The sequence below is a fragment of the Symphalangus syndactylus genome, chromosome 2 (assembly GCF_028878055.3).
Source record: "Symphalangus syndactylus isolate Jambi chromosome 2, NHGRI_mSymSyn1-v2.1_pri, whole genome shotgun sequence".
In the NCBI taxonomy this organism is placed as follows: domain Eukaryota; kingdom Metazoa; phylum Chordata; class Mammalia; order Primates; family Hylobatidae; genus Symphalangus; species Symphalangus syndactylus.
Genome location: NC_072424.2, coordinates 108057699 through 108081371, shown reverse-complemented (window position 1 = coordinate 108081371; position 23673 = coordinate 108057699). Strand labels below are relative to the sequence as shown.

Below are 23673 nucleotides of genomic sequence, written 5' to 3'. Positions count from 1 at the left end.
GTCAGTGGTTATCAATGTAGGGTAATTTCGTCCACTAGGGGAACATGTGACAATGTCTCCAAACATGTTTGTTTCACACACCTGGTGTGTGGATAGGGGCTGTTGGCGGTAGCCATCTAGTGGATAGACACCAGGGATGCTGCTAAACATTCTACAAATACACAGGCCAGCACCACACAACAAATTACCCAGCACAAAGTGTCAATAGTGCCAACATGAAGAAATCCTGCACCACGACAGTGCTTTTCAAAGTGTACTCCCCAAGCCCACAGCACGCTCAGCAGCCGGGAACTTGTTAGAAATGCAAGCCTACCCAGACCTACCCAATCACCAACTTTGGCGGTGAGTCTTGGCCTTCTGTGTTTTAACAGGCTCTCCAAGAGATTCTAACTCAGTCACAGTTTGAACCACTACTGAACCACTGCTCTTAGGAAGCTACAACCCAAAAGAAAAGCCCCACAGATGCTGAGAGCTGGTGATCCTCAGGGTGAGTGTGTAACTTCCTCGTGTTCCCATCATGTGCTATGCACCATGAGACTGCCATCAACTTGTTAATAAATGACTCTTTAAAAAGAATAACTAGCCAGATAAATCATCAAATTATTGAGAAAAAGTGTCTAACATGAAAGTCAGGGACCCAAACAAACAAAATATGTGTGTGTGTGTGTGTGTGTGTGTGCATGTATACTCACACATAAGGCCTATAATTACTATCTTCAACAAGATAAGGTAGTTTTCAACAAAACAAGCCAATGCCATTTTAGGCTGGATGATTTTAAAAGAAAAAAAGTTTAAAAAGCAAAAATTATCATTAAAAGAATAAAGAAAAAGAAGAAAAGTCAAGGCACAGAACTAAAATAGGGAATTGCAAATCACAGCCCAAACTAAAACGAGAATAACTTGATGCTGAGTTCCAGACTGAATGGGGTAAAATTACTTCACTGTCTCCTACTCAAAGACTGGATTGGCCCTGGACCCATAGATGGTTAAAATGAGAAAAGACTCCACCTCTGGCTGAGGAGGACTGTAAGGATAAGGGACAGGAAGGGCCTGAGGAGGAAAGAGCACCCTGTAACAGTATGGTGAGCAAGCATGATTCAGGAATCAATGCATTACTTTCCTTTTGTCTCCCATTGTTGTTTTAAAATTTCTTCAGTGGAAAATGCCTTCTTCTTTTTGATAAAAGCCTTGGCAGTTTCCTGGCTTCTCACTCTTAAGTAATAGAGAGTTCAACCATCACTTAAAGTTACAAAACGAAGTCTCGATTTACACATGAAATGTGTCCAGTCCAATACATCAATCAACACTTCCCTATTTATTTAGGGTAAGAGGTCTCCTTTTCCTCTTTTAGCAACAAGCCACAGAAGCAAGAACTTGTTCATTAGGAAAAGGTGTTTGTTAGCTGTGGCTTGCCTCTTTCTCATACTGTTTCTCCCCTCTTTGTTATCTGTGGTTTCAGCCCCTCAGGTCTGGCAAGTGGGGGCAGGGGAGAGGCAAAGGGATGCTTTCTGGGCTGGTTTCAGGCAGGCTCCTTCTCTCGCTGGTACTTCTTTGGGCTCATCAGAGGCCCCCCTTCTGTTGGGGAATGAAATCTATTCCTGTAGTTGTCACTCAGTCCTTGGATCCTGGTTCTCTAGCTATCCAACCAAACAGATACCCTGTGTGGAAGATCCTCTAGGACAGCACTCGAAACTGCTCCAGTCCATCTCATTTGGCTCTTTTTGCTCCTCTCCTCAACATGGCTGTCATCTGGTCCCAGAAGACTCTTATATCCTTTGCCCTGGTAAATGTGGACAGAGGAGACCATCTCAGCACCACCACCTCCACTCTGCTGCACTGTCCTCTTAAACTTGTTCAACTACTGGGCCTAAAAGAAAGCAGTAGTCTGGCAGGTATCTTCACAAATTTTTTTTCAACACTTCAGGTATTCCCTTTGCTCTTGGTCTCAGTCAACTTTTTAAAAATGTAGGGTCCTCGCGCCTGTAAAATTTCCCCCTCACTTTCTTAGGAAACTTCAGAATACTGCTCTATGGGCACACAGAACCATGAGAGTGGCTGCAACAGCGACCAGGCAGCCGTGGGCTGGTGGAACCCCTCCTTTCCTGTGCCTTCAGGAGGGCAATAACCTCTCCAGGCCCCTATGTCCTCATCTCTCATAAAATGCCTCTTTCATAAAATGTAAGTGCTTTCTAAATAAACTTTCAGTCCTAATATGTTTTGATTCTGACCATACACTATTTTGGTAGCTGGATGGATAAAATCTATATTCACAGTAGAAAAGGCTCAATTATAATAAAAGATTCAAGATCCTTTTTAAATGTAGCTCCTCCCCTCCGTAGGTGCACGATTTAGGGGAGGAGGTGAGGTGGTGCACGGTATGTGTGGTTCTTTGTCAGGGCCCTGGCTCAGCTTTACTCTCTATTCAGCCCTCCCCAGCGCTGCAGTCATACATCCAAGGTACACCTCGCCAGTGCCCTCGCATTGGGCTGGTACTGACACTCTCCCTGCTTAATCCCCCGAAAAAGAGTATTAGCTGTGATTTCAGTTTTAATCATTGAAAAATCAAAACCTACTAAATCCAACATATTGCTGTAGTTATTGAGGGTCTCACACTGGAGGATGCATTTATTCTCTGCAGTAGAAAAAATTAGTGGCTATGTTAATAAATATACATTTACGATCAGTCTTCGGCTCATTATTTTTGCAATATAATTCAGATCCTTAAGCCTCTGAAATATGCAGTCTACAGTTGTAGGGCATAGAAATACACAGGTGTTAAATTATCTGCAGAGAGCACATTTACTGTAATTTTGAATTCAATAGAAGTACATTATTTATTGCTTGGAAAAATTATAGCACTAAAATAGAATATAAAAACTATAACATTCAAGGAAATTGTGTTCCCCAGCTCAGAACCAAAACTACATCTATGTACAATGTGTTGAATTTTGTTATAATGTGGCATGTTGTGCCTTGCTTTCTTTAAACAAAAAGAATTTAAATATTTTCATTAACCAGAAAGTATTTTTAGAAGACAGAGATAATTAACCTTGGAAAGCCAATTATTCCTTTGGTTAATTATAAAATAAAATATAGAAAGCATTTCTATCAATAAAAATTCTCCTTATGAGGGTTCTAAAACTCACCATATATGAAATGAAATCTTCTGAAAAGGCAATGCAGTATAGGATTACTAAGATTATATTTGCAATACAGATATTACAACGTTCATAAAGATGTGGAAGCAATTACGGTGATGATATTTTGCATTCTTTGAAACAATTGAAACGGATTCTGTTTCAAATGGATAGGCATGCTAGAAAATTCTGGGAGAATATTATTCTCTAAGAATAGAGAAACCATGAGTGTACACGATTCTTCTTTTATTTTTCTATGCATCTGCAGCCCATTTGGGGTTTGGATTTGGAATGAAATGTTATGCTCAGACAGAAACAGGTATTATCTTAATTGAATAACAGAATTACCTGCAATTTTGTAAATTGCAGAAAGGTTTTTTTCTCTCTCTCCCTCTCTCTCTCTTCATATGATATTAGTAAGTGATTGCTTTCTGAGCTGGAGGGAGAAAACTGGGAAGGCTGAAATATACAATTAAAAAGGTGTTAGATAGGGAGCTTTTACCTCCCAATGGCACAGGATACTAGCAGAGGACAGTCAAGGACATCAGTTAACAAATGCAATGGCAGTGAAAATGGATTCTGACTCTCCACTCAGCAAAATAATTGGTGTCCCAAGTCCTTCAAGTTTACTTCTTTCCTCTGGCAAGGTGCCAGGAAATTCATCCTTCTTGGTTGCTGTTAGACTTTTTGCTGTTTTCACTTCCACTGCTTGGTGGCTAGATGTGCTATGACTTAAGCACCTCAAGAGGACCACACCTGTGCTACTTGTTCTGATTTTTTTACTCTGTAGTTGCTGATATCAATGATTTTAAAAGCACTAGCATTGACTTTGTGGACTTAAAAGCAACAACAATAATAATGGATTCAACAACAGTAGCTACAATTTATTGAGCATATTTTGTGTGCCATGATATTAAATATAATACCATCTAATCTGCTTCCCACAAAAGCCCTGTGAAGTGGGGGATATTATTATACCCACTTTACAGATAAGGAAAGTGAAACTTGCTGAAAGTCATACAAGCTAGAGCTGGGTTATAAACGCAGAATTTGGAATCTAACATTTATGCTCTTATGCCTCACATTCTAGTTTCCCCACATTGTAAGTAGTAGTATTTTCTGACTGTTTATACTATGCAAGAGATTATATCAAGTACTCTACATGCATCTTTTTTTTTTAATTTATGACTACAATGCTTGAAATACTCTGTCTCTAGCCCAATGAACTTGGAGAAGGCTGTCTTCTCACTAGGGTCAAAATTATGTAATAAGACTGCTGAAAGTTGTAGCCAAACCTTATTATCAGAGATCAAATATGAGTGTTGATTTTGCCATTCACTAACTTGGTGAAGTTATTTAAATTCTCTGATTCTTTTTCATTAAAATAAGGATAATAATTATACCTGTTTCATGAGTCTTAAAGAGAATTATGAATTATTTCATTAAAGAACACCGTGCACTCATTCTCAATAAATTTCAGCTATTGTTATATTAATTTTGATATTTTACATATGAAAGGTAGATTTATAACTCTCACTCCCAAGTAGCTTGGACCATTTTTATGCGGAGGTAGGTCAAAATGGCAATTGTGAATCAGTATCTAAGAAGTGTTTCAGTGTCCTGATTTACTTCTATATTGGGGTCAATTCATTTCTCACTGAAAAAATTTTCCCCTTGATTTGAGGCAGACTTTATCCTTCCCTTGTTCCAGAGTCCTAATCTAGTTATCTAGAAACTACTCACTAGCCCAGAAATTCATTTCATTCATCTTTTATAAGGTCCAATGTGTTACCATCAAAATTGAGTATTATGCTATTTCCAGGATGGCCCAGCCTTCTTGGTTGGCCTACAGATGAGTTTTCTCCCCAAGGACATTTCCTACACACACACACAAAAGAATGGAATGGAATGGAATGGAATGGAATGGAATGGAATGGAATGGAGTGGAGTGGAGTGGAGTGGAATGGAATTCTATGAACTTGCCAAACTGAGGAGGTTGAGTTACAACGAGGACCTCGAGTCTCTCCAGAATTTATAGGCATCTAAAAACCTTCCAAGATTATTATAACTTCCTGGAGAGAGAAGCTGTCCCTCATACCCCAGGAATTTCTTAGTCATGCACACCAGTTTCTGATTTAGTCAAGACTAACAGAGCTAAACCAAACAAACCCAAACAAATAAAGTAAAGGTCAAGCAAAACCTTGTTTGATCAGAGAGGCCAGATGTGCGTCAGAATGTGAGAGAAACCTTCCAGGATTATATGGTATCTACATTTAACCAATGATGGGTGTTCTTTAAAAACTTAAGTTTAAAATATTTGATGGGAGGCCCTCAGACTACCTGTGAGATGAAACTCTTCTGACTCATGTTTGGCCACATCTCTATGTCAAAAGATATTATGAAAGCACAGGTCTTAACTGGCTATGCACGAACCGGTTTTTTACAATCTTTGGTTCTAAAACAACTGTCTCAACTTCTATAGATGCTAAACCCTCTCAGACCGGCATCTATCTACTTATACAAAAACACTGATTATCATGATTAACTTAAATAAAGTGTGGGCCTACTACATTTTGTAACCAAAGCTTTTAAAAGCTTATTCTAACTTGTAGACATAACCATTAGCAACCAATTGACCTAAATTAATTCTGTAGTAAAATTCTATAAAAATGAAGGGAGGATCATAGTTATTTGATTTTCAAAAGTAAATTCTCTATTTTCCCCATGGTTTGTGGGACAGTCCACCTAAATATTAAGCCCAATTTTTCTTTATTAAATTATAAGCCTAAGTTTCTTAAATCAATATTCTAATTCTTCTGTTGAAGAATATTTGAATAATAACATTAATAGGTCTTTGAAGAACTCTTATTTTCACAGTTAATTACAAAGAAAAGAAGAAAAAGCTTAACTCCAAATCTATCTCTCCCAATACTCACAAAAAGATCAGCTACGTAATTTTCAGAGACATGTGCAAAATAAAAATGTGGGACCTCTTGTTCAAAAATTAAAAACTCCAAGACAGCAACAGCAGAGCATTACAGTGCAAGGGACGGCCCTGTGGACCTGCACAGATCTCATGCCCTTGTGAGCCTTGTTCACAACTGCATTCACCCCACGTATAATCTCTCACATTTAGGGAATGCTTCCTTTTTCACTCCATGTGTAAGTTTAGATATGTGTATAAAGTCTGATCTTTGTGAATTCATAAATATCACAGAATGCTTCAGATACGTGAAAGTGTGTCCAGAAGCATAAAAAATACAGGAAAAATGTATTAAAATGATTCAAAAAGGCTAGGAAACAGAGAGAATGAGAGAATAAGTCAGAACAATAGCTAGATCATCCACATCCTTTGTCACATTTTAGAAATAGAACCTCAGTAGTGAATTAACAGTTAAAACTTTAATCAGTAGCTTAAAATATCATTATAGAAAGAAAACACCAGGACGAGATGGTTTATCAATTGGTTCTGGCAAATATTTTTTTTTTATTATTATTATACTTTAGGTTTTAGGGTACATGTGCACAATGTGCATGTTTGTTACATATGTATCCATGTGCCATGTTGTTTTGCTGCACCCATTAACTTGTCATTTAGCATTAGGTATATTTCCTAATGCTGTCCCTCCCCCCTCCCCCCACCCCACAACAGTCCCCGGAGTGTGATGTTCCCCTTCCTGTGTCCATGAGTTCTCATTGTTCAATTCCCACCTATGAGTGAGAACATGCGGTGTTTGGTTTTTTGTCCTTGTGATAGTTTACTGAGAATGATGATTTCCAGTTTCATCCATGTCGCTACAAAGGACATGAACTCATCATTTTTTATGGCTGCATAGTATTCCATGGTGTATATGTGCCACATTTTCTTAATCCAGTCTATTGTTGTTGGACATTTGGGTTGCTTCCAACTCTTTGCTATTGTGAATGGTGCTGCAATAAACATACGTGTGCGTGTGTCTTTATAGCAGCATGATTTATAGTCCTTTGGGTATATACCCAGTAATGGGATGGCTGGGTCAAATGGTATTTCTAGTTCTAGATCCCTGAGGAATCGCCACACTGACTTCCACAATGGTTGAACTAGTTTACAATCCCACCAACAGTGTAAAAGTGTTCCTATTTCTCCACATCCTCTCCAGCACCTGTTATTTCCTGACTTTTTAATGATGGCCATTCTAACTGGTGTGAGATGGTATCTCACTGTGGTTTTGATTTGCATTTCTCTGATGGCCAGTGATGATGAGCATTTTTTCATGTGTTTTTTGGCTGCATAAATGTCTTCTTTTGAGAAGTGGCAAATATTAATTAATAGTTTCATGTTCCTGAACTCTTTCAAAGAATAGAAAAAGAAAGAATATTCTCGGTCTCATTCTATAAGGTTAGCATAAATCTTGATACCGTGATGTGTAATGTTTTCTCTCTACTCCATACTTGCCCTGTATACACTTATCTTTGGGGCTGGAAGTCTGCAAACTATATTTCATAATCTCCTTGCCATCTGGCTTCCTGTTTGTTCCTGCTAATGTGAGGCACTGACAAGAGACTGGACAGTTAGAGGAATAGAAGCAATTTGTTTCTAATTTCTGTCAGTTCAACCAGCCACGGTAGATTTAGCTGTCGTGGTGGCAGCCACCTGTGAGAGTAGGTGCTTAGTAGAAAAGTAACTGCTTACTGGGTATATACCCAAAGGACTATAAATCATGCTGCTATAAAGACACATGCACACGTATGTTTATTGCGGCACTATTCACAATAGCAAAGAGTTGGAACCAACCCAAATGTCCAACAACGATAGACTGGATTAAGAAAATGTGGCACATATACACCATGGAATACTATGCAGCCATAAAAAATGATGAGTTCGTGTCCTTTGTAGGGACATGGATGAAACTGGAAACCATCATTCTCAGTAAACTATCGCAAGGACAAAAAACCAAACACCGCATGTTCTCACTCATAGGTGGGAATTGAACAATGAGAACTCATGGACACAGGAAGGGGAACATCACGTTCCGGGGACTGTTGTGGGGTGGGGGGAGGGGGGAGGGACAGCATTAGGAGATACACCTAATGCTAAATGACGAGTTAATGGGTGCAGGAAATCAACATGGCACATGGATACATATGTAACAAACCTGCACATTGTGCACATGTACCCTAAAACCCTAAAGTATAATAAAAAAAAAAAAAAAAAGAAAAGTAACTGCTTAGTCAACTTCCTTCCAGCTACAGCAGCCTCAGAATCATAGCAAACATAGGCATTAGGTAACATCATTTTTTTTTTTTTTTTTGAGATGGAGTCTCGCTCTGTCACCCAGGCTAGAGTGCAGTGGGGCAATCTCGGCTCACTGCAAGCTCCGCCTCCCAGGTTCACGCCATTCTCCTGCCTCAGCCTCCCAAGTAGCTGGGACTACAGGCACCCACCACCACGCCCGGCTAATTTTTTGTATTTTTTAGTAGAGACAGAGTTTCACCATGTTAGCCAGGATGGTCTCAATCTCCTGACCTCGTGATCCACCCGCCTCGGCCTCCCAAAGTGCTGGGATTACAGGTGTGAACCACCGCTGCCGGCCAACATCATTTTTCTTTTGCTTCTCTAACCCTCATTTACCTTCATTGGGTAATTAATCTTTCCTTTTTGTTCCTCTAACTCTCCTAACAACTTTGTAATAAATTTAATTTCCTGTTTTAAATTTCACCCTCTTGCAAGTCTAAAATGGTCCTATATTTGTCTGCTTAGACAGTGATTGATTTAGTGCTTAAATAATCCAAGAATAGTTGATAGGGTAAATATTTTTTGAGTAAAAATGTCCTGCTATGGTCTGAATGTTTGGACCCTCCCTACCCAATTCATACGTTGAAACCTAATCCTTAGTGTGATAGTATTGGAAGGTGGAACTTCTGGGAGGTAACTAGATCAGTGGGATTAGTGTCCTTATAAAAGAGATCCTAGAGGACTGCCTTTTCCTTCCACCATGTGAGGACACATTGTAAGGCATCATCTATGAACCAGAAAGCTGGCTCTCACTGGACACTGAATCTGCTGCCATCTTGATCTTGGACTTCCAAGTATTCAGAAATGGGAGAAATAAATTTATTTTGTTTGTAAGCTATGCAGTTTTTGGTGTTTTGTTATAGAAGCCCAAACAGACTAGGACAAGTCCTAAACAAAATATTAGCATTGGCAATATTAGCACATTAGCAATTTATTTTAAAAGATGAGATTGCCAAGTTGTATTTATTCCAAGATTTCAGGGTTGTTTGAATATCAGCAGATCAATCAACACATTGCATCCCAATAATATCTGAAAGGAGAAAAACCATATGACCTTCTTTACAGACTCAGGAAAGATATTTAACAAAATTTAATGTCCATTCTTGACTAAAATTCTTATCTAACTGGTAGAATAGAATGTCCATAACATGCAAAAGGGAATCTACAAAGGCCTTACTGCTATCATTTTTCTAAAATAATATAAACATTCTCTTTAGAATCAGGAAAAATTATTATTCCTATCACAATTTCTGTTCAACATTGTTCTGGAGATTATAGACAGGGTAGTATGACAAGCAAAAAATAAGTCAAAGAATTCAGTTTTTAAAATTGAGAACAAATACTATAATTCTTTAGATGATACAGTTGAAAGTCTACACAGAAAACCCAAAGAATATATAGAAAAATATTAGGATATATAAGAGTTTAGCAGTGTTGTTAGAAATAAAATCAATATAAATAAATCTACTTCATTTCTATATACCAGCAACAAATAGAAAATGTAATTTTACACTTTGGGAGGCTGAGGTGGGTGGATTGCCTGAGCTCAGGAGTTCAAGACCAGCCTGCACAACATGGTGAAACCCCATCTCTACTAAAAATACGAAAAGTTAGCTGGACATGGTGATGCACACATGTGGTCCCAGCTACTTGAAAGGCTGAGGCATGAGAATCGCTTGAATGCAAGAGACAGAGGCTACAGTGAGCCAAGATTGCACCACTGCACTCCAGCCTGGGCAGCAGAGTGAGACTCTGTCTCAAAAAAAAAAAAAAAAAAAAAAAAAAAGGAAGAAAATGTAATTTTAGTGTTTATAGTAGCAAGTAAAAATCATTAAAATATGTAAGCACTTTGGGGAAAAATTACAGAAATTTATTGAAAGATAAAATACCTAAATAAGTGGAATGATATGCCATCTTTTTAGAAAGACTCAATATAGTTTTTTAAATATCAATTATAATCTCGACTTAAAGTTTGGATAAAATTAAAATTTCGGCATAATTTTTTTTCATGGAACTTAGTAAGGTGATTCTATGCACTGAATTCCAAGAGTCTGGAAAAGAGCCAAAACTCTAATAAAGCAAAAGAGTAAGTGGAGAGATTTGTTTTAACTTCAGTAAAAAGTTATAAAGCTCTAGCAACTAAGATGAAAGTGTAATATTAGCATAGACATAGAGAATGTGTTCAATGGAACTAAAGAGAGAAGCCCTACGACTAATCTATACATTTATGGAAACTTGATTTATGAACAAATTTGGCACTTTACCCAGCACTTTGGGAGGCCAAGGCGGGTGAATCACCTGATGTCAGGAGTTCGAGACCAGCCTAGCCAACATGGCAAAACCCTGTCTCTACTAAAAGTACAAAAATTAGCCGGGTATGGTGGCATGCGTCTGTAGTCCCCGCTACTCAGGAGGCTGAGGCAAGAGAATCGCTTGAACCCAAGAGGCGGAGGTTGCAGTAAGCCAAGATCGCATCACTGCACTTCAGCCTGGGTGGCACTTCAGATCAATGGGAAAATTAGGACTGTTCAACAATGTTGACAAAACCATTGTTTAACCGTATAAGAAAAAAGTTGGACATGTACCTCATATACTACATAAAAATCAGTCCCAGGAAATTTAAAACTTACATTTGAAAGGGAAAACATTTAAACATATAAGAGAAAATGTAGATAAATGTTTATACACTCAAGTTAGAATTTATTAAAGAAAAAACAAAAATGACAAACTTAAATGAAAATATTTATAAATTCAAAAGCTTTAAAATTAAAACTTTATATTAATCAAAACTTAATAAAAACACGAAAAAAACTGGAAGATAGACTTGCAACACACATACAAAATAAAGAATTAAAATGTAGAATATATTCAGAATGGAGGTGACATGATTTTATATATTGTTTTAAAAGATTACCAGGCCAATAAAGTATATATAGGTGCGATAGTGAAAACTGGGACAGGAGTTAAGAGGCAAGTTAGGTGAATGGTGGTGGAATTTTGGACTGGGATGGTAAAGCAGTGGAGAAAAAGGAAGCAGATGGATTCCAGATGTGTTTTTGCATGTGTGGCCAACATAACTCACTGATGAATTGTATGTGGATTTTAAATAAAGAGAAAAAATTGATTTTGACTCCAAACTTTTTGGCTTGATCAACTGGGTAAATGAGTTTCTATAAATAAATACATTTATTTCTATTCATGGAAAGGCCTGGGAGAGGAAAATGTTGAGATTGAGGAGGAATATAGAGTTAACCTTTTGGCCGCGTTAAGTTTAAGTTGCCTATTAGGTACCTAAATGGAGATATTGGCTCCATTACAATAGACACTAGCTGCTTTAGTTCAGACCTCAACAGAGAGATCAGACGTAGAAGAATAATTTGGATGTCGTTGGCCATATGTGGTGTGAGGGTATCTATTTTTTTCTCCTGTACTGTGATGTGAAACAGAAAAGATTGTGATTTGTGATTCTGGAGATGAAAGACAAAGTGAAGAGGACCCCTGCTTAGAGGAGACATGCTGCCCCTGAACAAGAGAGGCAGGAAAGGTACTGAAGAGAGCAATGTTCAGTGAGTCCCCCAGGGCAGGCACACAGTTGATCACCTCTAGGAACAGTAATATGTGGTACTCAGTATTATTGTATTATAGATTCAGGGGATACATGTGCAGTTTGTTACATGGGTGTATTGCATAATGCTGAGGCTTGGGCTTGTAGTTAACTCGCCACCCAAACAGTGAACATAGTACCCAACAGGTAGTTTTTCAACCCTTGCCCCCTCAAATTTTAAAGCCTCCAGTATCTATTGTTTCCATCTTTATGTTCACATGTACCCATTGTTTAGCTCTTACTTATAAGTGGTAACTTGTGGTACTTGATTTTCTGTTACTGCATTAGTTCACTTAGGCCTCTGGCTGCATCCATGTTACTGCAAAAAAAATATTATTTCATTCTTTTTTATGGCTGCATAGTATTCCATGGTGCATATGTATCACATTTTCCTTGTCGAACCCACCACTGATGGTCACTTAGGTTGATTCCATGTCTTTGCAATTGTGAATACTGCTGAGATAAACATACAAGTGCAGGTGTCTTTTTGATGAAACAATTTATTTTCCTTTGGACAGATACTCAGCAGTGGGATTGCTGGGTCAAATGGTGGTTCTATTTTTAGTTCTTTGAGAAATCTCAATACTGTTTTCCATCAGGGTTGAACTACTTCACATCTCACTCGCAGTGTGTAAGTGTTCTCTTTTCTTCATATCCTTGCCAACATCTGTTATTTTTTGACTTTTTAATAATAGCTATTTTGACTGGTGTGAGATAGTATCTCATTATGATTTTAATTTGCATTTCTCTGATGATTAGTGACGATGAGCATTTTTTCCTATGTTGGCCTCTTGTATATCTTCTTATCAGAAATCTTTGTTCATGTCCTTTGCCTGCTTTTTAATGGGCTATTTGTTTAAGTTCCACATAGATTCTGGGTATTAGTCCTTTGTTGGATGCATACTTTGCAAATATTTTCTCATTCTGGAGGTTGTCTGTTTATTCTCTTGATTGTTTCTGGTTTGTGTGTTTGTTTACTGTTTGCTGTGCAGAAGCTCTTTAGTTTAATTACGTCTCATTTGTCTATTTTCGGTTTTGTTGCCTTTGCTGTTCAGGTCTTAGTCATAAATTCTTTGTCTAGGCCAATGTCCACAAGATTTTTTCCTAAATTTTCATATTTTGAGGTCATAAATTTAAGTATTTAATTCTTCTTGAGTTAATTTTTTATATGGTGAGAGGTGGGGGTCCAGTTTCATTCTTCTGCATATGGATACTCAGTTTTCTCAGATCATTTATTGAATAGGATGTCCTTTCTCCATTGTTTATTTTTGCCAACTTTGTCAAAGACCAGTTGGTTGTAGTTGTGGCTTTATTTCTGGGTTTTCTATTCTGTTCCATGGATCTATGTGTCTGGTTTTTGTTTGTTTGTTTTTTACTATTACAATGCTGTTTTGGTTACCATAGCCATATGGTATAATTTAAAATCAGGCAATGCGATGCCTCCAGATTTGTTCTTTTTGCTGAGGATTGCTTGGGCTATTTGGGCTCTTTTGGGGTTTCATATGAATTTTAGAATTGCTTTTTCTAATTCTGTGGAAAATGGCATTGGTAATTTGAAAGGAATAACATTGAATTTATGGATTGCTTTGGGCAGTATGGTCATTTTAATGATATTGATTCTTCTTGTTCATGGGGATGGGATATTTTTCCATTTGTTTGCGTCATCTATGATTTCACTCATCGGCGTTATGCAGTTCTTGTAAAGATATTTCACCTTCTTGGTTTAGTGTATTCCTAAGTATTTTATTTTTTGTGTGGCTATTGTAAATGGGATTGAGTTTTCAATTTGGTTTTCAGCTGGAACATCCTGGGTGTGTAGAAATGCTACTGATATTTAATAGCAAAGACTTGGAACCAACCCAAATGTGCATTAATGATAGACTGGATTAAGAAAATGTGGCACATATACACCATGAAATACTATGCCACCATAAAAAAGAATGAGTTCATGTCCTTTGCAGGGACATGGATGAAGCTGGAAACTATCATTCTCAGCAAACTATCACAAGGACAGAAAACTAAACACCGCATGTTCTCACTCATAGGTGGGAGTTGAACAATGAGAACACATGGAGACAGAGTGGGGAACATCACACACCGGGGCGGGTCGGAGGTGGGGGGCTGAGGGAGGGATAGCATTAGGAGAAATACCTAATGTAAATGACGAGTTGATGGGTGCAGCAAACCAACATGGCACATGTATACCTATGTAACAAACCTGCATGTTGTGCACATGTACCCTAGATCTTAAAGTATAATAATAATAATAAAGAAATGCTACTGATATTTGTATGTTGATTTTGTATCCTGAAGTTTTACTGAATTCATTTACAGGTCTAGGAGTCTTTCAGAGGAATCCTTAGGATTTTCTAGATATAGAATCATGTCATTAGAGAACAGAGATAATTTGACTTTCTTTTTTCCTATGTGGATGCCTTTTATTTCTTTCTTTTTTCTGAATTCTGTAGCTAGAACTTTCAGTACTATGTTGAATAGGAGTGGTACGAGTGGGCATCCATGTTTTGTGCCAGTTCTTAGGGGGAATGCTTCAAGCTTTTGCCCATTGAATATCATGTCAGCTGTGGGTTTGCAATAAATGGCTCTTATTATTTTGAGATATGTTCTTTCAGTGCCTAGTTTGTTAATGCCTAGTTTGTTGAGGGTTTTTATCATGAAGAGACATTGGATTTTTTTATTGAATGCTTTTTCTGTCTATTGAGATGATCATATAATTTTGGTTTTTAATTTTGTTTATGTGATGAATCACATTTATTGATTTGCATATGTTGAAACATCCTTGCATCCCAGGAATAAAACCCTCTTGATTGTGATAAATTATCTTTTTGATATGCTGCTGGATTTGGTTTGCTAGTAGTTTGCTGAGGATTTTTGTGCCTGTGTTTATCAGGGATACTGGCTTGTAGTTTCCTTTTTGTTTTGTCCTTGCCAGATTTTGGTATCAGGATGATACTAGCTTTACAGAATGAGTTAGAGAAGAATCCATCTGACTTGATTTTTTGCAATAGTTTCAGTAAGATTAGTACCAGTTCTTCTGTGAACATCTGGTAGAATTTGGCTCTGAATGCATCTGGTCCAGGGCTTTTTTTTGTTTGGTAGATTTTTTATTACTGATTCAATTTCACAATTAATTATTGGTCTGTTCGGCATTTCAATTTCTTCCAGGTTCAATCTTGGGAGGTTTCATGTTTCCAGAAAATTATCCATTTTCTATAGATATTCTAGGGTGCGCACAGAGATGTTCCTAGTAGTCTCTGAGGATCTTTTGTATTTTTGTGGTATCAGTTGTAATGCTAATGCTACCTCTGTCACTTCTGAATGTGGTTATTTGCACAATCTTGTTTTCTTGGTTAATCTAGGACAACCTATCAATTTTGTTTATCCTTTCAAAAAACCAACTTCTTGTTTTGTTGATCCTTTGTCTGGTTTTTTGGCCTCAATTTAATCTAGTTTTGCTATAATCTTTGTTATTGCTTTTCTTCTGTTAGCTTTGTGTTTGCTTTGTTTTTGTTTATCTAGTTCCTTTAGGTGCAATGTTAGATTGTTAATTTGAGATCTCTCTATCTTTTTGATGTCGGCATTTAGCGCTATAAACTTTTCTCTTAATACTGCTTTCGTTATGTCCCAGAGATTTTGTGTGTTGTGTCTCCATTTTCATTTGTTTCAAAATATTTTTATATTTCTGCCTTAATTTTGTTCTTTACCCAAAAGTCATTCAGAAGCAAATTGTTTACTTTCCACGTACATCTGTTGTTTTGAGTGTTCCTCTTGGTATTGATTTCTAATTTTACTTCACTGTGGTCTGAGAAGATGCTTAATGTGATATGATTTCAGTTTTTAAAAATGTACTGAGATTCTCTGTAATACCAAGTGTATGGTCAATTTTAGAGAATTTTTCATAGCACAGATTAGAAAAATTATATTATGTGATTGTGGGGTGGAATATTCCGTAGATGTCTATTAGGTCCATTTGGTTGAGAGTCCAATTTAAGTCCAGAGTTTCTTTGTTAGTTTTCTGCCTCAGTGATCTGTCTAGTGTTGTCACTGGAGTGTTGAAGTCACCCACTGTTATTGGATGGCTGTCTATCTTTCTATTTAGGTCTAGTAGAATTTGTTTTATAAATGTGGGTACTCTGATGTTCAGTGCATACATAGTGTTGAATTGAACCCTTTATCGTTAAATAATGCCCTTCTGTCTCTTTTCTTACTGTTGTTGCTTTAAAGTCTGTTTTATCTGATATAAAAATAGTAACCTCTGCTGTTTTTTTGTTTTCCATTTGTGTGATTGATCTTTCTCCATCCCTTTATTTTGAGCCTATGAATGTTTTTACACATAAGATAGGTCTCTTGAAGGCAGTGGGAGCTTGGGTCTTGTTTTTGCCCAATGTGCCACTCTATGTCTTTTAAGTGAAGCATTTAAGCCATTTACATTCAAGGTTAATATTGATATGTGAGGTTTGTTCCTGTCGTACTGCTGCTAAGTAATAAATAGTGTAGTCTCGATTATATAATTGCCTTATATGATCTGTGTACTTATGTGTGCTTTTATGGTAACAAGCATCATTCTTTTGTTTCCATGTGCCGATCTCTTCTGAGTATTTTTTTAAGTCTGATCTGGTAATGACAAATTCCTGTAGCATTTGCTTCTCTGGGAATGACTTTACTTCTCCTTCATTTATAAAGCTTGTTTAGCAGGATATGAAATTCTTGGTAGCATTTTCTTTTCTTTAAGAAGGCTAAAAATAGGCCCCCAATCTCTTTTGGTTTGTAATGTTTCTGCTGAGAAGTCTACTGTTAGTCTGATGGGATTTCCTTTATAGGTAATTTTGGCCCTTTTCTCTAGTTGCCTTTAAGATTTTTCCCCTTCACATTGACCTTGGATAGTCTGATGACTGTACCTCAGGAATGGTCATATTGTGAAGTGTCTTGCAGGTGTTCTCTGAATTTCTTGTATCTGGATGTTGACTTCTCTAGCAAGATTAGGGAAATTTTCCTGAATTTTTTTCCTCAAGTATGTTTTCCAAGTTGCTTGCTTTTTTTTTTTTTCTCAGGAATGCCAATGGTAGTAGATTTGGTCACTTTACATAATCCTATATTTCTCTAAGGCTTTGATGATTTTTAAAATTCTTTTTTCTCGATTTTTGTCTGACTGGGTGAATTCAAAAGGCCAGCATTCAAGCTCTGAAATTGTTTCTTCTGCTTTGCCTAGCTTATTGTTAAAGATTCCAACTGTATTTTTAAATCCTTTAGTGAATGTTCCTATTCCAGAAGTTCTATTTGTTTTTTTCTTAATATAGCTATCTTGTCTTTTATATCTTGAATCATTTTTCTGGCTTCTTCTTATTGGATTTCAACTTTCTCTTGGATCTCATTGAGTTTCCTTGCAATTTATATTTTGAATTCTTTTTCTGTCATTTCAAACTTTTCAATTTGATTAGGATCCATTGCTAGAAAGAGAATGCAATCCTTCGGAGGTGTCAAGGACTCTGGCTTTTAGTACTTCCAGAGTTCTTGTGCTGATTCCTTCTCATCTGAGGGAACTGGTGCTTCTTATTTTTGAATTTTCTATTGTTTGGATGGGACATTTTTATTTTTAAATTCTTTTTTCTCTTGAGGGTGTGACTAAGGTGTACCCTGCATATGGTCATTTGGTTTCATTCCTGGGTGTTTTCAGTGGGCCAAGACTCTATATGGGTTCATTGGTTGTGGATAGCTTCTGTGCAGTGGCTTTCTTAGATGTTGCTTGTTGTAGTGATGCATTGGATGTATGAGCCAACAAACTATCTCCTGCAGGACTGACCGAGAGTTCTGATGTCTCAGAAAGCTTGTCACATGCACCAGCACTTAGCCTGTCTGGCAGCAGGCTTGCTTTTTATTTAGTGGTACAGTTCAGGCTGCAATCCAATAGATGGTGCTTAAGTGTAAAAGCTGGCTTGTCCTCAGGTGGACTGATGATGAGTGGAAGCACCTGCCCTGAAGGATGGGTGGTAGGAAGAGATTGTGTTGGGGTGCACTGAAGTATCAGGGGAAGGGGCTGGGGTGTGTACCAACTCCTCATCCTGAGTTGGCAGGAATGTGATCCACTTTCCTATCACACCCCTGTCATAGGGCTCATGACCCTTATTTCATAAAGACTGACCCTTGGTTCCCCACCACAGTGTGGCTGCAGGCTCTGGATACACCCCTCTGAGAGCTACCCCAATATGGTCTCAGGGCAGACCCTTTTCCCTTGGTCCAGAGCAGGCAACTCTATGGCCAATCTCTGCTCCATTGCTGGATGCTACTGCTCTGTATAGGGACTAGGGACGGGGAATTGGGCTTTGTACAAGCTCAAACAGCATGGACTCACTTTCACGAGGGTGAAGCCACCACAAAAAGTATGAAAAACACTTTTTCCAGGTGCATGTGCTCTGGCCCCCGGTGGGAAGTTGCATCCCCAACAAGTTATCGGGGAAGGCAGGAGATGATACTCCTCCACATCTGTTCCTGGGAGCCAGTGCCGCCCCCTTCAGTGACTGGTGCTGTGCCCTTACTTCCTTTGTCATGAGGGGGCTTTTGTAGGGCTCCTCCCACCAAGGGCACTCCCACCTATCCTTTCCATGGACTCTGAGTTTCCTGGGTTGACCTTTACCAGACACTTGCTACTTTCCTTTTTCGTACCCCAGCTCCTTCCCATAGGCACTCCAACAGATCCTGGTTCTCTTCTCTCAGCTTTCCATTCAGAACTTGTCCATTCACCAGTAACTTTGATCTTTCTGAGGAGAACTGACATCCAATGTCTCTAGTCAGCCATCTGCTCTTATCACCAGATTCTCCCATTTACCTTCTTGGCATTCTCTTTTCATCCACCAACATGGTCCCCCATGGGCCACCTGGATACTGATTTGCATCAAGGATTGAGGAGGCCTCAGGAAATGAAGAGGAAGGGGCGAAGAGGGTGACAGGAAGCAGGAGAAGGCAAGGCAGGAGAAAGAGACGAGGGAAGACCTCAGTACTCAGTATTATGTTTTTATTTCCCATATTGCAGTCTCCAAGTGTCTTTACTAATGTGTCTATGTTTGGGAAAACTAAACTTGCCATTTTTGCTATTATGTCCATGCCTAGGGTCAAGAAGAGCAGGGAAGTGGCAGCAGCCTAGAAAGCAGGTATAATGCAGTAAGGAGCAACAAATAGAAAAGCCCAGAACATCAGTCCATAGCAGCATGATATGGAATGACTGACTACCCAATATCCATTTCCTACCCCACCTGGGTCTGGGAGAGGGGGGGACAAGGATCACTGATTCATATGGGCCAATTATGATAATCCCATTCCCCTTGCTGGAAGTTGTCAGTGGAAAGGCCTAAGCTCATTTAAACCAATGAGAGATGAGGAGAGTTTTGCTGTGGTCTCCTGGGAAAGAAATGTCTTAACTCTTAAGAGTAAGTTACAAAAACTCAAGTTCTTTCTTTTTAGACTTGAAAATGGAAGCCTGTATTCCCAAATGCTACTGACTACAATCCTATGACCACAAGAGAAATTTAGGATGAAATTTATCTAGTGGATGTAGTTGCAGATAGACAAAAAGAACCCAAGTCCATCTCATCAAACCACCACCTCTGAGGCATGCCTTACCTCTGCAGTGCCTTGATGTGAGTCAATACCTTCAATAATGAAGCCCAACTTGAGTCAGGTTTATGCCAGTTGAAGCTGAAAACATTGTAACTGATACAGACTGATAAAAAAATAATCAGAGAGGCTGGGCATGGTGGCTCACGCCTATAATCCCAGCACTTTGGGAGGCCAAGGTGGATGGATCACCTGAGGTCGGGAGTTCGAGACCAGCCTGACCAACATGGAGAAACCTCATCTCTACTAAAAATACAAAATTAGCTGGACGTAGTGGTGCATGCCTGTAATCCCAGCTACTCAGGAGGCTGAGACGGGAGAATTGCTTGAACCCAGAGGTTGCAGAGAGCCGAGATCGCGCCATTGCACTCCAGCCTGGGCAACAAGAGCAAAACTCCATTAAAAAAAAAAAAAAAAATCAGAGAAATTTATGGAAAAATTAGACATTCCTGGAGTTCAAAAATATTATAGGAAAGAAATACAATAACAATAAATGAATTGGCTGCAGATATTCAAGGTATGAAAGACTGGACTATAATTGTTGGATACTGAAGGGCAAACTGACCCTGGAGATGAAGGATTTGGAGGCATTCGAGACATTCAGAATGCTCAATCATGTACAAATTTTTACACAAGCAAAAAGCAGAGAGTTATATGATTTTGAGTCATTCTAACAGCCATATTGCAAAAAAAAATTAATCCTTGTAAAAATAAAAATTAATCCTTGAAATTGGAAACATTAATAAATATGTCATGCTAATGATTAAGATCTTTTTCAGTTGAATGAAATATAAGAATAAAAAAGAAACAATGTTTTACCTTGGTTCTTAATCATTAACCCTCCTTTCTGAAGAGTCTAAATAACTTCACAAATAAAATAAACATTAATAACGAGGGGCTGAACAGAATTCCTTTAAAAAAATACACACAGTGTTCAAGCAAATATTTTCTTAGATTAGTCTGAAATACCCTGAAGAAAAGTTTATTCAAGATTCTCTGAAGTGATTTTCAGAGTTGTGTAGATTTTAGGCTTGCTTTGCTTTAAACAAAGCCTTTTGAAGTCTAGTATAATATGTATGGCATAACGTCCTTGAGCTCATCCAAATTGAAATTAAAGAAGAAAAATAGTTATCCTGTTAAGTAAGCAGTCTCCTTTTAAAAATATGAAACTATGATTTAAAAATTCATAATGTATTCTTGCTTACTAGCTCTTCAAATCTGTATCTCTCAGTCCCTACTGTCACACCAAAGAAATGTCTTGGGGGTGAAATCTCTGTCCTTTACAGAGGAGAGGCAATCACTCAAATCAAGGTAATCCAAGAGGTTGTCTACCCTCTTCTGGTCAGTCTTGAAGCCTGAGCAGGCTCTGTTCCCACAGCTAAGATGCTGTGTGCATAAGGCCCATGTTGTGAGTGTCTCTCCTTACCCATATAGCATAAGACTTCTGCAACATCAAAAGCCAATCCCTACCAAGAAAAGCTTAGAGACTCACGAGACAAACTATGAAGTCTTCGGTAGTATGGAGCACTAAAAACAAGTTTTCAGCATAAAGTGGGGTGGAGTGCCCCTAAATCTGGTGACACAATCCGCTCATTTCTGGCAATTATAAAATAGAGTCAGTCCTCATTGAATTAATCATATGTCAACATCAAATATTATCCTACATCCTTCAGGACTGGTTTTTAAAAATGTTTATGGAAACTGTGGAAGCATCACTGGGGCTATTCTTAGGACTATAATATAACTAAAGAAAGCAACTTCCTACTTAAGGATATTGTCACCTACCACAAAAAAACATGGTCACAAAAAGGTGATAATCCGTGTAAGAGAGTAATATTTTAGATAATAATATTATTTCAATCTTTGTCTAAAGGAAAGAGGCAATGTAGCCAGAAAACACCTGTTTTCTAATTACTAGAGTGAGGGGACCAGAATGTTGTGATATACTGTGGGTCAAGGATACTTGTGAGCTTTTCGTCAATAGCCTCAGTCAAAGATGGCAAATACACAGCAAGCTCAGCTCACACTAGCAGTCTTGGACAGGTGTAAGACACTGTCATTCAATCATAGCATTCCTTTTCACTGGCCTCAAATGTCATTTTAAACTACTTTCCAACCAGCACCCCAAGCAAATGGAGTTGGTCCGTAATATAAAACCAAAATGCTTCTCTAGTATAGATGCAACTGTCAAGTTCCCTTTAACCAAACTGAACTCTTGAAACATAATTTTAAATATTAATTGAGGATTAGGGACTTTGATGCAAGGAGAAAGCAGTAACTTAGATTAATCTTCCATTAATTAGAAACAGATAGAAACAGCTTCCATTGTAACAGAATAAACTGACATTGTGAATCACAAACACAACAATCATTTCTGAGTTTGACACTTAAGAGTTGTTCCTGGCCAGGCATGGTGGTTCACCCATGTAATCCCAGCACTTTGGAAGGCTGAGGCGGGCAGATCACAAGGTCAGGAGATCGAGACCATCCTGACTAACACAGTGAAACCCCGTCTCTACTAAAAATACAAAAAATTAGCCGGGCGTGGTGACGGGTGCCTGTAGTTCCAGCTACTTGGGAGGCTGAGGCAGGAGAATGGTGTGAACCCGGGAGGCGGAGCTTGCAGTGAGCCAAGATCAAGCCACTGCACTCCAGCCTGGGCGACAGAGCGAGACTCCGTCTCAAAAACAAAATAAAACAAAGCAAACAAACAAACAAAAAAAGAGTTGTTCCAGGCCAGGCATGGTGACACACACCTGGAATCCCAGCACTTTGAGAGGCCAAGGCAGGTGGATCACCCGAGATCAGGAGTTTGAGACCAGCCTGGCCAACAGGGTGAAACCCTGAAACCCTGTGTCTACTAAAAATACAAAAATTAGCTGGGCATGGTGCCGCATGCCTGGAATCCCAGCTACTCGGGAGGCTGAGGCAGGAGAACCGCTTGAGCCCGGGAGGTGGAGGTTGTAGTGAGCCAAGATTGCACCATTGAACTCCAGCACTCCAGCACTTCAGCACTCCAGCCTGGGCAACAAGAGCGAGACTCTGTCTCAAAAAAAAAAGAAAAAAGAAAAAAGAAAGTTATTCCTGAGAACTGAATCACGTAAGTTCTAAGTTCCTGATGAAACTGAAGTTCAAAATGTGAAAATCTAGGATCTGCATTCTGGGTCAGTGGCTCTGCCAACTTACAGCCATCCTGTGAGAGCCTTTCTTGGTGGCCAGCTCTTCATCTCATCTCTGTAAGTGCAGCAAAAATGGACTTCTTGTTCATAATTTAATGAATTCACAGTTTCAAAAACAGATTAAGTATTACATTAGCTTAATAATAAAGGTCACATAACTGACCTGTTAAATTTTTAATTCCTTTTTAATTTTTATTTTCTTTTTCTAAGCTAAATTATTTTTATCTGAACACTTAGACATAATATAAAGGCACATTAAGAACCCACAGATTTGCCCACATACAGTGACTCTAATGAAATTTGGAAATTACTAAATGTACACTTATGTCGCTGAAGGAGAACCCATAGTTAATCAAGTAATTCTGAAATTGGGAAATTATTAAATATACACTTATGTCACTAAAGGAAAACCCACAGTTAATCAGGTAATTCTGAGAAATTAGTTTGAAATGATAAAAATCACATGATTATTAGCAAATAACATTACATATCAACAAATTGCTTTAGATGATGCTGGTATGTTCAGATGCAGAGAAATAAATATGCTATGACCCTCTGAGATGATGGCAAAGAATTAATGAATAACTTCACATGGTATTAATAATCCAGCACCAAGATACCACCCACAAAGCAGCAAAGCTTTCTGGCTGACAGATAGCTAACTTGTTATTCTCTATCAAACTACAGAGTCAACCATGAGCCTGAGTTGTAAGGCTCAGCTACCATCTTTAAAAGGTCAATTGTCGGCTGGGCGTGGTGGCTCACACCTGTAATCCCAGCACTTTGGGAGGCTAAGACGAGTGGATCACCTGAGGTCAGGAGTTTGAGACCAGCCTGGCCAACATGGCTAAA

At 38.4% G+C, this 23673-nt stretch overlaps 1 protein-coding gene across 1 annotated transcript in view; it reads left to right on the top strand.

The window, feature by feature from the left end:
• Positions 1-430: 430 nt before the first annotated feature.
• SAMD3 (sterile alpha motif domain containing 3) overlaps positions 431-23673 on the top strand; it is a 178443-nt gene continuing 155200 nt past the window's right edge. Inside the window, exon 1 of the mRNA XM_063621950.1 lies at positions 431-487. The gene's annotated coding sequence lies outside the window, so the exon portion shown is untranslated. The remainder of the gene's footprint in view (positions 488-23673) is intronic.